At 39.8% G+C, this 14,691-nt stretch overlaps 1 long non-coding RNA gene across 1 annotated transcript in view; it reads left to right on the forward strand.

Moving 5' to 3' along the window:
- Window positions 1–14,335, forward strand: part of LOC126650098 (uncharacterized) — a 156,443-nt gene extending 142,108 nt beyond the window's left edge. Inside the window, exons 3-4 of the long non-coding RNA XR_007631298.1 lie at window positions 5,991–6,090; window positions 14,272–14,335. This is a non-coding gene — a long non-coding RNA (uncharacterized LOC126650098). The remainder of the gene's footprint in view (window positions 1–5,990; window positions 6,091–14,271) is intronic.
- The last annotated feature ends 356 nt before the right edge of the window (window positions 14,336–14,691 follow it).

The following is a 14,691-nucleotide window of genomic DNA, read 5'->3' on the forward strand; positions in this document are numbered from 1 at the left end:
AATTTATTCTCCTCTTCCTCATTAACCCAATGATGAATGCTTTTCTAATATTACCAAATCAAAGTTCCATTTGGCCAAAATTCATCGATGAATAGAGGACAGAGATCAAACAAGTGACAATGAAAAGCATGGGATGCATCTTAGTGTTGTTTTATTAATTTATTTGGGTTTTTTTATTATTATTATCCTGTTTATTAGGTTGTTATAAACGTGCATGTGTCCTTGCTGTATTAAGAGAGATTCATAACTTGGCAACTATAAAAGCAGATGAATCTACTTCTGATTACTTGTTTTATTAAAAGAAGTGCTTGAGCTAATGTGAGATGTTTTTTACTAGTGAGAAGCATCAAGCAATAACAGTTGGTTTATCAATCCCATTGTAAGAGTGATAAACCACCTGTTTATCCTTTACAACTACCACTTTGCTGTAAATTATACCTTTTCTTTCTGTGCTATACTTTTAAAGATGTAGGTAACTGTTTCAGGATTATTCAAATTGACTCTTTGATAGAAGCTTTCACTGCAGGTTGTAAAGCCATATGGTCAAAATGTCCAGAAGACTTCTAGAACAGCCTCATTAAAGGTTGAATGTACCCATCTGGCATGTGAGAGAGTCCTCACCAAGTGATGAGTGGTAACACCTGTAGCACATATGGTTTAGGGTTGTCTTACAATATTAGGAGTCTTAAAAGTAACCTACTCAAAAACCTTCTCTTTTTAAGAAAAAAAAAAAGGCATGAGCTCTTATTAGATTTTTTTTTTTTAAACTGAGGAATATCAGTATATTTTTGAAAGTTCTCCAGTGGTAAGGTGGCAACTCTTCTTCTAAGCCTCTAAGAAAACACTGATGGTCTTCTGGAAATATTTGCTATGTGTTAATACTGAACACCTTTTAGTAGTTGCCTCAGTGCCTGTGCACAGGAGATGTCAGTGGGAGCCAGAGATACAGAATTCTTGCAAGATAAGAGTTATCAACAGTGAGATGCTCATGCTGCACAGGAAGAAAAACAGTCAATGATTTTATTGGGAGAGAAGTTATTTTCCTTTTTCCAGGTTAGCAATCTGTCTACCTTAAGTAATTTCCATAAGATTCAGCAGTCAGAACAAGTGTCTAGTGTGTCATCTTGGAATATTGGTCTGTTCTAAGGCAGTTTATGGGTAGAGAGAAGATCCTTTGTGAGCTCTAAGTAATTGGAGCTCTGAAGTAATTAGATCAAGTCAGTAGTATTAATTGCTTAGTAAATGCTATAGGTACCCTGAAGAGCATGCAAATAATTCTCCACAATAAGCAAAGACTGCTTGAGGTGAACCTGAAACCCCCGTCATTCCCTGATGATCACTTCCAGAAATCATCACCACTGCCTAGGGTCCTTCTTTAACTGAGTTGAATTTTACTGCTAGCTGAAACATTTGACTTCTCCCACTGGGCCAGGGGTGATAGACAGGCCTCTTTATTTTTGCTTTGTGGCAAAATCTTTTCACTTTTTTTTCTGTGGTCATGAGACGTGATTCTAATTGTTCTGCTCTGATCAATACAGAGCCTTTTCAGACCCAGAGCAAATAATTTTCATGTTAAGTCCCCCCTCTCTTTTCTTCCTCATTGATCTTGCTTATGCATCATCTTTCTGGAACAGAGCCAGAGAGGTCTGTGGGCTGGGGTTTTCTGTGTGTTTTCTGCATGACTGGGAGCTGATTTTACCTCTCTTCTATAAGTATGAGTGAGGTTATTTACAATCCCATCTTCCTGCTTCAGTTCCCTTTAACCACTTGGGAATGCTTCTGTGGTGTTTTACCCAGGTTCTTTTGGCTCTAGAGGCAAAATCTCTCATGTTGCACAGTATGGTTTCTCTTGATCATTTATGTATAAAGTCTCTTGATTTTTCTTAATCCTCCCTTCCTTCCACAGAGCTGTTCCTATCAGGTACTTAGGTACAGTGTGAAATCTTTTCAAGTGAATTTAATGCTACTGAAAGATACTGGGCTGGCAATATACAGAGCAGTAACCTCTATTCACAAAAGGAGAGCATGAACCTCCTCAGGTACAGTTGCGAGCTGAATTGCTGTGGCCTATCTTGAGGTGATTGGGGTGGCTAATCACCAGGAACTGGTCATGAGACATGTTCAAACTTCTGGTCACTCCTGGCTGAGGGCAGACAGTTGTTGCTTTTGCTTTTGGTTTTGTTTTGTGTTGGTTTGATGAAAAAATGTTTATATTGGAACATGGCGGCTACTTTGATAGCATGCTCATCCACTCAGTGCCAAACAGACCTCAGCTCTGTGACAAGAGACAGGGAAAGGTTATTGTCTTCTCAATGCTGAACAAGGAATCTTGCTGCAATGTGTATTTCTCTGTAGTCCACCTGTCAGTGGTGGCAGACTTGAATAAAAATATTGCATCTTCTCCATTTGGATTGGCTAGTTTTTCTTTGCTGGCATTTTTCATTGCACCTGGTATATGCTGGAAGCCAATGCAGAAGGTCCTGAAGTGCTCTGTGACTCCACAAAGCAGGTAGAACTACCACTGACTTGCAGAATATGTGCTTGCTTCTTTTCTGTGCCACATAAAAATCATTTTTATCCTTGCATAGCACTTACCAGATGTCAACCTCAAACTGGAGAAGCTTTAGAAAGCTCAAACCCAGAAAGGAGAGATTAAAAATGGTAGGAAGAGCACACAGATGGCCTGAGGGCAATCAGCTATTACACTCAGTAGAACTGGGTTTTTGTCTTGGGTTTCCTGCAGGTGGAAACTGTTGTCAACAAAGATTAAAAATGTACTAAACTTGAGTGTAGCAAACTGTGGGATTTTTAATTTGTGAGGAGGAGACTGAGAGATGGATGGTGGTCCTCTCTTTTCAACTGCATGGGTAGTACTGCAGTGCTAAAGCTGTGGGTCAGCTCTAGGGAAACAGGAGAGAACTTCCCACGGGCAGGATCCATCAGTAAACTGTGGCCTAACGTCACTGCACATTTGTAATCCGTAATCAAATACTCAGCAGGGTATTAGATATGTTTTCTTTCATGATGCACTACCTTTCTTAGGCAATATAACATTTGTCAGTCGTGTGACTTTGTCTCCAAGGCAGCTAAAACTGGAGATTTACACAGTGATTCTGTAGAGGGGAGTAAATCAAAGAGGGAGAAGAAGAACTTGGGATTTCTCTGGCAGCTTGATGAAATGCATGTTAAGAGTAAAACTAAACTTAAAAATATCTCAGGGCTCCCACTTGTTTCACAGACCCTGGCAAAATGTAACCTCTGGCTTAGGTTTTCCTGACAGTTCCCTCATTTCTCATTGATCAAAATGTTGATCCTGCTTGTTTTGTATCACAGAAGCACTGCTTTCATGTAGGCGGTAAAACAAATAGCAACGTTTGCACCTCACAGCACGAATTTTTTCCTTGTAACAACATCTTTACAGTTAAATTTCACTTTGTTAACTCTGCAAATACATTATGGCTCCAAAATCAGGTGTCCATCTTATGAATATCTTATAGAAAGTCCTGAGGGATCTTGGCAGAGTTCAAAATGAAATTGGCCTCATTCTTTTACCTAAGCAGTAAATAATTCATTTGGTGGTACTTACTGTGTGTTCCTTCTGCCCTCAAGATAGAAGTCAACATTTCTTTAAGGCTTCAGGCTGGCTTTCAAAATGCATGCTATGATGATAATGAAGCCATATTACTTAGATCCTGGCTCCAAGGGCACACAGGATTTTTTTCTTGCTGAATGGAATATGAGATGAGCAGTGACCCCAAAAGTCAATTCTGGAGCACACTGAGCTGGCTGCCCGTCGGGTGAGGTGTGGGCACAGGCAGGGCATTTGCAGCACAGTGCAAAACTGAGGAACCACAGCCTCCTCCTAAATGCAAAGGCAGCTGATTTTGGCACAGAGTATTTCTAATCTGCTGCCTTGCATTTTCCTATTTTGTAACACAGCTTTGATCTGTTTTCTGAGGGAAAAAAAAGGCAATACGTCTTTGGGGTCCAGTCTATCTTTCCAACCTCTATAAGAGATCATGAGTTTTTTGTTGTTTACTTTTTTCAAAGAAAAACATTTCAAAGTAGTGGCACTGATTTACAGAGTGGGGAGCTTAAGATTAAACATGTAAGAAGCATCATACCAGCACCCAAGTTCCTGCCTGTTAAGAGGAGTGAGTCGGATCATCCTGCAGAGAGGTGTGGAAGCCCTTGGGAAGTAGGGAGATCCCACAGCAAGTTCCTCACTGCCACCACCAGGGGCCAAGCCTGGGACACCCGAGTGTGGTGGCTGGGTGAGCCCTGAGGGACTTCAGGCAGCCAGAGTTGGCTTGGATTTTCTGGCATCTGTTTTGTGACATACAGCTTGTCACAGATAAGCCCAAGGGCTGGTGAAGTGCAAAGCTGACTGTAAGCATTCAGCTGCAGCTCAGGACGTGCCTGCTCTGGGATCTTTCAGGATCGCTACATTCGTGATGCTGTTGGGCATGGCAGTAACGCTCAGAGATACTTCTGATTTTCTGATACCTCCCTTCTGAAAATATGGGGATCAAACTATTTGCCAAAGCATCCAGCTTGGTGAAAGTCTGCCAGGCAAGAAGGAGGGGAAGGAGTACTGTAATCCCAAGCCTGTTAGCAAGCAGTTAAGGTCAGGGGAGAATACTTTAAAACCCATGGTAAAAAAACATTTTGGTGCTGTGTTATATAGTGTATATATATATATAAAATATATAATATATGTATATATAATATATAATAAATCAGCCAAGCATGATCAAACACCCACAGTACATTTATAGGCTTTATTTTAAGTTTTGTGAAGTGGATTAGAGGCATTTTTATTCATTAAGGAGATAAAAACCTCTTTGCTGGAACTCAAGTGTTTTATTGAGAAAGTTTGAGTTTTATAGGTGGTGAAAGAACCATAAACAGAGCAATGAAATGGTCAGAGAAAAAAAAAAAGTTGTATAAACTGCTTTAAAAAGAGCAAGAGCATGTCTTTTTCTTAAATCCCTATTTAATAGATCAATGCATTATTAAAAAGAGACAGATGATATACATGAATGGGAAAAAACCCTGGGCCTATGAGTTCTCTCTTGTCTTGCTCTATTTACTACAGCTTGTCTCCCAGCAGCATTTAGAGACACTGAGACTGGAGCCACTGTGATCACTGTAAAGAGGAGGGGAAAAGTCAAAATGAGGTTGGGAAAAAGGGAAGTAGTGCCTTGTGTTTAAAAATGGGCATGATGGTTACAGGCAAGACTCATCTGAACTTGCAGAGCTTGAAGCAAACCCTTTTATTTTGATGGCCAGTATTGGGAGGGCTACTGGGAATAACCTTGTTGTCTTATTATTTGCTCTATTTCCATGTCATGATTTCTCTCCTTTCCAGTTTCCTCCACTATATCCCTCTTGCTCTGTAGTTTTTCTTTCCCTGGCCCTCCTTCCCTCTTTTCTTCTCATTTTCCTGTCTGTAGCACTCAGCTCCCTGCACTTTCCCTTCAGAAGCTGTCAGCCTTTTTCTATTCTACTATCTCCTCACCATCCAACCTCTCTGTGGCATATCTTTAGAGATATTTGGCAGTTTTGAAAAAGGGCTTATGAAATAAATGAGATTTATAACCTAAGCATGTGAGAAATTTGCTAAAGGTCTTAATTACCTGACAAAAAATAAGCTCATCACGAAGATTCACTAGGGATTAATTGTGTTGGGAAACCTGGGAAATTTTTTCCATTTTCTGCACCTGGTTGGACCTTCCAAATAAGATAGTAGATGCCTTTTGAGCAGGCACATGAAATTGTAGTTTAGAGGAGATTTGTGTTAGAAACAAGGTACTTTTCATTCTCTCTCTCTCTCTTTTTTTCTTTTTTTTTTTTTTTGTCTTAATGAGGGTAAAGAGTTATGTGATTACAGCTAAGTTACTGCTTTGAGAAGTATTTGTTGTAAAAGTTGTAGAACTTCCTGTAATACTCATTGCAGCAGGGTTTGACCATGTACTGTTTTTTAACAGCACACCCATGGGTTATGCCATACCACGATATCCTTCTCCATGAATCAAATCTCTGAGCAACTACCTCGCTTAGAAGCTACTTTTGGAGAGCAGAGTTCAGGTAAGACTCAGATCTGAAATGACGTTATATGGCTTTCCTTGACCCATAAGCTCTACAAGTGTGGACCTGGCAAGCTTAGCAAAAGAAACCTACAAGGTAGCTCTGTAATTGCTTCCCATCAACCCTTCTTGGTGTAGGATTTCATCCTCATTTCAGTGTTGAAACTTTCCTTTCACATGTGTATTAAAAATAGATGGAAGCCAGGATATTGGGCCGGTGCCCTTGAAGAGTAATTTTAAAATTTTAAACAGGATAGTATTACTAATCATGAAGAAAGAGAAGATGAGCATGAGATTTCTGGAGTATTTTCCTGCTCTATAGCACAGGCTCCTTCTGAACAAATCACTGAATCTCTTTAGTCCCTGAATTAGTCAGCCTTCAAAATGGAAATGAAGTATTTCTTTTTCCATTTTGTGTGCCTTGTGTGTACTCAAGTTGAAAAACACTCTGCCTGTTGTCACTCCCTCATTCCATACCTCACTTTTGTAGTGAAAAGGGGAAACTGTATTCGAATGAGGAAGATCAAACCATGTGAATATTATTCTTTCTTTGCTTCACTTTTAATCTTCATGTTTAAATAGTCTCAAGGCTTCCTCCTGAAGTCTGTGAATTTAAAATAAAAACAGGTTCTCAAAGCTCTCTCCAATAGGGAGGAAAGACTCCTGTCCCAATGTACCCTGGAATTAAACCACGGATATGCTTGCTGTTCATCTTGCTGCTTTTGCAAAGTAGGTTTATTTTTGCTATTTTTTTGCAACTATTCCCAGGGATCTTCTATTGAGGGTCCCAAACATATGCCAGCTCAATGGTCCTTCAGTTTATTTTTGTCTTCCTGCAAGGTAACCATTCATCCATGGAGTAATTTCTTTAAGTGAGGCATTTTAATCCAAATTGCCAGTTAATACCTGCAGAGTCAGCTTCCCTCCTGATCAGCTCTGGAAATGAAGGAAAGCTTCAAAAGCTGCTGTAAAGTTTTGCTTGCAGAAATTCTGAAGGGGTTTTGAAGCACAGAGCAAAACTAGTAGGGCGAGCTCTGAACCTTTAGACAAAAGACAAAACCATATGGAAGAAAAATTCAGGTGTTAAATTAACTCTGTGTCCCAGTCTCTCAGGTCATGTGGGTCTGGGTTCGGTTCTGAAGGACCCTGTGAGTAAAAAATTAGGTTGGAGTCTCACTTCACTGTACTAGTTCATTAATGTAGAATGAGCAGTGTTATGTTCTTCTGAGCTTCTTCCTCTTGAACTGATTGTCTGATTGTTACCTGTGGTACAGCAAAACTGAATGATCATTGCACTTCTTCTAACTTGTGTGTCTATGTAAAGGCAGCTACTGTAGTTTCCAGTTAAACCTAAAGGGAGTAAGGCAAGGATCTGTCAAACTATATCTGTGCAAGTGCATTTTCCTTTGAAAACATAAACCAGACATTCAGACCACCACCCAAGCAGCCTTCCATATCAGAGTACATATGGAATTTGAGGGAGAACTCCTCTCTGTGTATTTACATATCTTTGACTTATTTGTAAATATTAATGGGTCCCAAGTGCATGAAAAAATCTCTTAACTAGAAAATCATGCAAGTCTTCTATTACATCTCCACCGGAGCTGCAACTGAATCAATAGGTTCCTCTCCAAAAATTAGAATGAAAGGCATCCCAGTGTGATAATTCTTCTAAATGTTGGTGGCTGTTCCTATGTAATATTGAAGGAGAAGGAAAGCACATGGATGCAAGCCAAGTTCAAATAAACTAGCTAAATCCATGTCCTGTTGCTCTGTTGGATCTATTGGTTTCTGTAATCTGCGAGGAGGAGAAAAAGCTTCTGAACTTTATTGGAAGTATTTTTAGGTTTTAAGCTTGCAGTCCTACCAAAAAAAAAAATCTGTATTTCCATTCCCCCTGCTATTTCCCAACTCTGTACAGCCTCTTCTGCCTGCCAGCAGCCATCTAGATTAAAGAATTAATACTGAGAAGAATTACACAAGAAAAACAACACCTGTAATTAAAAAGGCTGTAAGTTACCAACCAGTGCTGTATAATTAAAAATGTCAGTAATTTTAATTGTTCTCTAGTCATTCATTCATGGCTTGTTCCTTTTAGGTTTATTATAAAAGGAAAAATATGGCTACCTGCTGATAATAACTGCATAGGCTAAGGACTTTGTACACCTTTAGTTGGAGGGGATATAAAGCTGTTTATATTTTCTTGTAAATAGTACAAACCATGTCACAATGCCATTCCATTTATTGGACTCAACCTTTAAGCAATCTGTCCATAATTGCACTAGAAAATGTTCAGAGCAATTCTCCAGGCACTTTTGTGGACATTAAATATCCTGAATAACATATGATTGTTGTACTCGGAGCACTAATAATAAGCAGAGCACTGAGTGTTCTTGCTTTTAAAGCAAAAAATAATTGTTTCTGGAATACATGAATTTAAAAAAAAAACCTCTGGCTGTTCTAACTGATTATAAATTATTATTATGTTTTGACTCTGGAATAATGTAATTATGTAACACAAGGATAAGGAAGGGATGGGTTAAAGGGAATTGTAATTACACACAAAACTGAAAAAAAAAACCAACCCTTGTCATATGTTTTCTGTCATCCCAATTAATTCAGCTGAAATTGTACAAATTCTGCCTTCTAAGATAGCATTCAGGCTCAGGATGGCTAAGAGCTGATTGCAGTTTTGCTTAGAGTTTTGCACAATACAAAAGTTCTGCTAAATCCATCCAAATTTTTTTTACAAATATAAATTCAGTTACCATACCTGTGCAGATGACTGAGACTGACCACTGTGATGTATATGATTCATTCAGTCTAAATTAAAATCTACCATCCCTTGCAGGTCTCTTATCCATCAGCTCTAGCTGATAATGGCTAACAGTTCTTAATCACCTCCCTTTGAGCCTACTTCGTTTTAATGTGAAAAATACGTGTCCTCCTTTTTATTTAAACTTTAATGAGAAATAATTTTATAATGGATATGTCTCAAACCTGCAGGTATTTATTTTCTAGGATCTTTAAGATATGGCCTACTGTATGCATCTTAAAACTGACATGCTTTCTTCTAAGTTCTGCCATTCTCTTTGCATTTTTGATTGCTACAGCACTACTTTCTTTGTTCTCAGCCAATGTACTCTTCCCCAAAATTCTGCTGCAAGATTTTTTTTGTTCAATCCATCAGCTGACTATGTTCTATTCCTTTTTGCATCCTGGTTCTACAATCCCTACCCTATAATTCTTATGTGGCTTTCAGAGATCCTCTCTGCACCCACCCAGTGCTTAAAAGTCCAGTTTCTACTTCAGAATAATCATGAGTAACTTGGTCCACATATTAGACTTCCAAACAAGAATATTCACACATTCTGCCATCAACAGGCCTTGGGATGAATCCCTCATAAGCTTCTGCTGATTTACCTCCTTACTTGCCTTCAGGTGCCTCTTTCAACGTGGTGACTCTCTCTGCATGTTGGAAATGACAAGATCCATTTTTACCTGGGGGCAAGCTACGCATTTACCTCTGCAGGAGGCACGTGCACAGGCAGTTCCCATGGTTCAGCTAATGTGCTGGAAATCTGCCCTCCAGCTTTTCTCTCAGTAACTTCTTCGTAAGCCACACCATCAGGCTTCACCTGTCAGCCTCACCTTTGCTTTGAGCTAAGCTGATTTCCCTGGTTCTCCCTCAGTTCACACACTGCAGTGGAATATTTAAACTGAAAGAAGCTTTCTGTGCAGTTAATTATTTTGCCATAATGTTTCTTTTCACTTTTTATCATAAAACTTTTTTCTCCCAATAACACCTTAAAGGGAAAGGGTACAAAGTAAGCCCAAATGCTTTCAGTTGCTGAAGCAAGAAGTCTGCAGTGAAGCTTCTGCTTAACAAAGTGGAAAATAAGAAAGCATGTTTTATTCCATCATTTATTAAAATTAAGGAAATGAGGGCCTCATTTGCTTAAAAATTGTCTATTAGTATTCACCTGGTGGCAAGCAGCCTTAATCTCAGACCATTAATGAAAACAGAAGCTCATTAAATAGTAATTCTTTTTAATAGTGACAGTAGCTTGGGTTTGAGCAGCACAGTTCCAAGTTCCCATGTAAATTGTTCATGATGATCACCAATAAGAGATTTTTCTGTACCTCTCCCCACTCCCAAGAGCTTTCCTTCCATATGTAATCACTTATGAATGCCAGACAGTGGAAGAGCCTTGCATCAAGGGAAAGAGGTTTCACTGTCAGATTTCTGATGTTAGAAAACAGGAAAGAAGCCTTTGGATACAGAGCAGGTGAATTAATTCTTGAACAGGGGAGGAGTGTCCCCAGAGACACGAGAGCTTTGGGGGTCATTGAGTGCTCTTAGCTTTTGGCCAGTACTGCTGTGGTTTTAAAACAACAGGAGGCATGTTGAATTCTTCTGCTTTGGCAGCTGCTGCTTGGCCTCTGTTAACAAAAATACCAAGCCAACATCCTGTTGATTATCTCTTTTTGACCATTGCTATGTTTTCCCTTCCTCCAAATTATTTAGTCATTAATGCCAACTTGTTGCTGTGTAGGCTGGTTGTCTTGCACTACCTAACTATTCACATAATAAAGACCTAAAGTAACGGACAGAGTGCTCTTGTGCTCATTTCGTATCCATAGCTAAAGTTCCCACTCTCCTTCAAATATTGTAAATTTTTCTTTCCTCTCATTACAGTCCTCATCTGTTCCACTGCTTTGCATGACACAAATCACTACCTTCATTTCAGGCAGCTGAGTTGCTTGTGACTCTTCTGATGAACAACTTCACACCATGTGGCCCTATTCCTTCCCTACCATTATTTTGTTCTCCCCCCCATGCTACGGATGTCGCTGAGCCAGGCGTTGTTGGTTTTGGTTTTCTGTGTGGGAAGATTGCTTAGTGCTGCTCCTTAGACATGGTTAATTCAATTACTGCCAGATTTTCTAGGCCTCTTGACATTGTTGTATATAGTTCTTTAGTAATAATATCATCAATTATTTAAATTTTAATTAGTGCTTGCATTAATTACATGATCCTTTACTACAAGGGGAAAGAGATCTCAGTTTCCACAGTTATATGACCGTGGTTTGTCCTTCGAGGCATCATTGCTAATACTCATCAAATAGCCATCATCCTATGGGTATGCTTCTGTGGGTCCTTGCTGTCTGAGGACACAGCATCTCTAAGTTATTAAAGCTTTATGTCACTGGACTGGCCTCCAGTGGATGGGAGCTGACACATTCCTAAACCCCGTCAATTCAGTTTTGTCCTCCCTAGTGCCAGTCTGAACACAGGTGCTGCTGGGATCCCTGGCAGCAAACCTGGCTGATGTTTATGCTATAAGGGGCAGAGTTGCTGTCTGACTCCTCGCACACACCCCATCATCTTGCCCAGACTGCTGGGAGGGTTGGGCAGGAGAGGGCTTTGGGAAGGTCAGGGAGATTATGTGCTTACTTGCTTCAGGCTGATCCCCAGAAAGATCTTTTCATACAGGTCACCAAGACCTGATGTTACCACATCAAAAGCAGAAGGTGAATTCTGGTTTAGGCTGCCAGATGAGACAGCTGTCTAATGGAAAATCTGGCTGAGAAAGGTTTGTGATAAGACTGGAAGAAGGTTAGCACGGCATCCCAGTAATAGCCCTCGTTAGTTCTTCTGACTTCACTCTCCGTTGTAGATTGCAAATAGCTTTTTACAGTTAAGATTTTTATCAGCATTCATAATTCCACTGTGTTATTAGCTACTACAGTTGCTTTGGGTGACAAAATCTTCTTCTGTGTTTAGCACTCACTACTACAAGAGGTAGATGTCATGTGCAGCAGCAAACACTGCAGCCAAATACAATGTGCCTATTAAGTGTGCTATTACCATTCCTGTACTGTATAAGCCCTAGGTTCATTATAGCATGTGTGCTGTGGGCATTTCTTTCTGTGACTGTATCTAGACAGTGTTTTTTTATTTGGTGAAGTTTGTTTCCAGGAACTAGTGGTAGGGTTTTGGGGGATGAAGTGAAGATTTTGATTCCTTTCTTTCTGCTACAATGTTCTTTACTGACCAAAGGTTTATATGCTCACTGTTTTTAATTTTGTTTGCTGCTTCGCAGTTGGAAAATGGAGTCTGCCCACAGATAAAGCAACAGGGAAAATTACTGCATAGAGTATAGCAAGTAAAATGTTACCCATAGAGGTTTAAAACCTTCTAAAAGAAAGGATTTTGTCCCTTCAGGACCAGAAAAGTTGTGCAATTCATTCTGTCCTAGTTACCCTCTTGCCTACAATGTGCTATTCCACTGTAGCAAGCACCTGTCAGTACTTAAGACTGAGAACAGCTTTTTGGTGCAACTGAACTAAGGTGACAAGAAATAATTAAAATTTCTGTTGTTTTGGGAAATAATGTGAACGGTGGATTTACAGCAACCAACAGTAAAGGAGTTGTTGCTTTTCCTTTCTGTTCCTTGTCATCACTTACCCCCCTGACTTCATCCCTGCACGGCCACGTGGTACAAGCAGCATTTGTTGGCAGCCTCTTGTCAGCATTACCAACACAGCCCCCACGAGATCTGTGGTGATTCACACAAACTCTGTATCCCATCTCTGTGGTGCCCTGTAATGGCCTCATCCATGAAGCAGTACACTTCCATCACCCAGGTACTTAAACTATTTATAAGAAAATAAAAACAAATTGTCTTTTTCTGTGTCTCATGATGATTGTCATAATGCGCCTATTCTGAAAGCCAAAACCAAATTGTTGTTGTTACAAAAACACATGTAATTTTTATGGCTAATTAAAAACAGGCAAACACAAAACCAAGCACAAACACAGATACATAGAAGGACATGTCAGCAGTAGAATTATCTTCTGATGCTGTGCCACATAGAAAGGAATTAAATGTATCCAGGATATATATGAGTTTGTTTGGGGGTTTTTGGCTCAATATTTAAAAAAAATCGGTTGGATTTTCCAAAGGATCTTTTTTTGCACATACTAACAGATTTTTGTACTTTAATTGGATAAACCTGCTACCTTGGTTTGGTCTGACACAAAATTTCAAAAAGTCTGGCTGAAAAAAAATTGGATTGGACAAAATAGCTTTCACTGGAAATCCAAACTTTTCATAGAAGCACATGCTTTTCAGTACAATGAAATAAAAAATGTAATCAAAGTCTTGCCTTTCCTCCAAGAATGGTTCCAATAGATGATGTTGAACAAATCCTTTTTCAGCTGCCTGGAGCTAGTGATGATCATAATCACAAAGGGAATAAGAACATGAAAGAATAATCACAGCATCATAAAATTGCTTTTGCAGAGATTTTTGCTTTCTCCTAAAAATCTGCATTTTCTGATTCTGCTTCTACTTGAGGTCAGTGGCTGAATCACTACTAATTTGAGTGGAACCACAGCCTACTTGCTTTGAGATAAAAATGTAACCATAATACAACTGTAGTTGTTAATCCTTTTTTGTGAGCTAGCAATGGATGCTGTTGTGACCCATTACAAGTCCTTTCTTGGAATGTAAGATTTAAACAATGACCTACCAGTTTGGCTGTGGTGACTCCACAGCACTAACACAGATTTAAACAGCACTAAATGCAAACTGGTGTTGCAGCACTCTCTGTCTTAGCTTGTCTGCAGTAAGGCATGCTGTTGTATAACTAATCATATAGGGTTCATGTTAACATGCAGTAAAAACATGCATTTTACAAGCATGACATTACACCTTTCACGTGGTCATAGTTTACATTATTTCCACAGAAATACGTGATACACTGTGATCCACAAAGTGCTGTACACACCTAAATATCGCATGAACACCAACAGCGTGGGGAACACAAAATATTGAATCTGAACAAATGGGTAACTCAGGGTAGGGGAATGCAGAGATTTTCACCCGTAGGTCACCAGTTAAAAAAATGGCTCAGATTAGTGCCAGGACCACACCAGATGTAACTTGGCAGGTGTTCATGACTGAAATGATTTATGTCCTCCAGCTTCTGTTGGACAAAGGGTTGTATCACACAAAACACGGTTGTTTGTAGCACCCACAGGACAGATCACTGTTTCCATAGAACAGCTAAGGTTTAGAAAGACTTAGATACTGTGAACTTTCCAGGTATGTTTAGGACAGAGTTTTAAGACTTGAAAATCACACAGAATTTTGTGTGGTTTTTCTTGCTGCAGAAAGAAGCAGTTTTCCTTCTCCAGGAAGGCTGGGTGGCACATCCTACAGAGTATGAGACAGTGATGTGATTGCACAGCCCATCCCCAAACACTTTTCTCTGTTGGACACCTGATCTTTTCCAAGGACAGCACATACTACCTGGGGCTGTCTGCTCAGGGCCTCCTACTGTGGAAGCATTTCTGAACCAGTCTCGCTCCTGCTACTTCTTTGCTTTCCCTCCCACTCCCTCGCTGTAGGTTTGTAGCTGCCTCTGCCTGAAAGAGAGCGGTCACTGATGTGTTTTTTAAGTTCAGGAGACATAAAGCAGATGTTCTTAGGAGCTTGACTGGGCACCCATGAAGAGGCCATTTCCATTCAAAGAGCATGACTGCTCTTTGCATCTCCCAACTGGACTCATTGTTATTTGTTCCTCATTTGCC

This window comes from Myiozetetes cayanensis, unplaced genomic scaffold, assembly GCF_022539395.1.
Source record: "Myiozetetes cayanensis isolate MyiCay16 unplaced genomic scaffold, myiCay2020 scf10, whole genome shotgun sequence".
Taxonomy (NCBI): domain Eukaryota; kingdom Metazoa; phylum Chordata; class Aves; order Passeriformes; family Tyrannidae; genus Myiozetetes; species Myiozetetes cayanensis.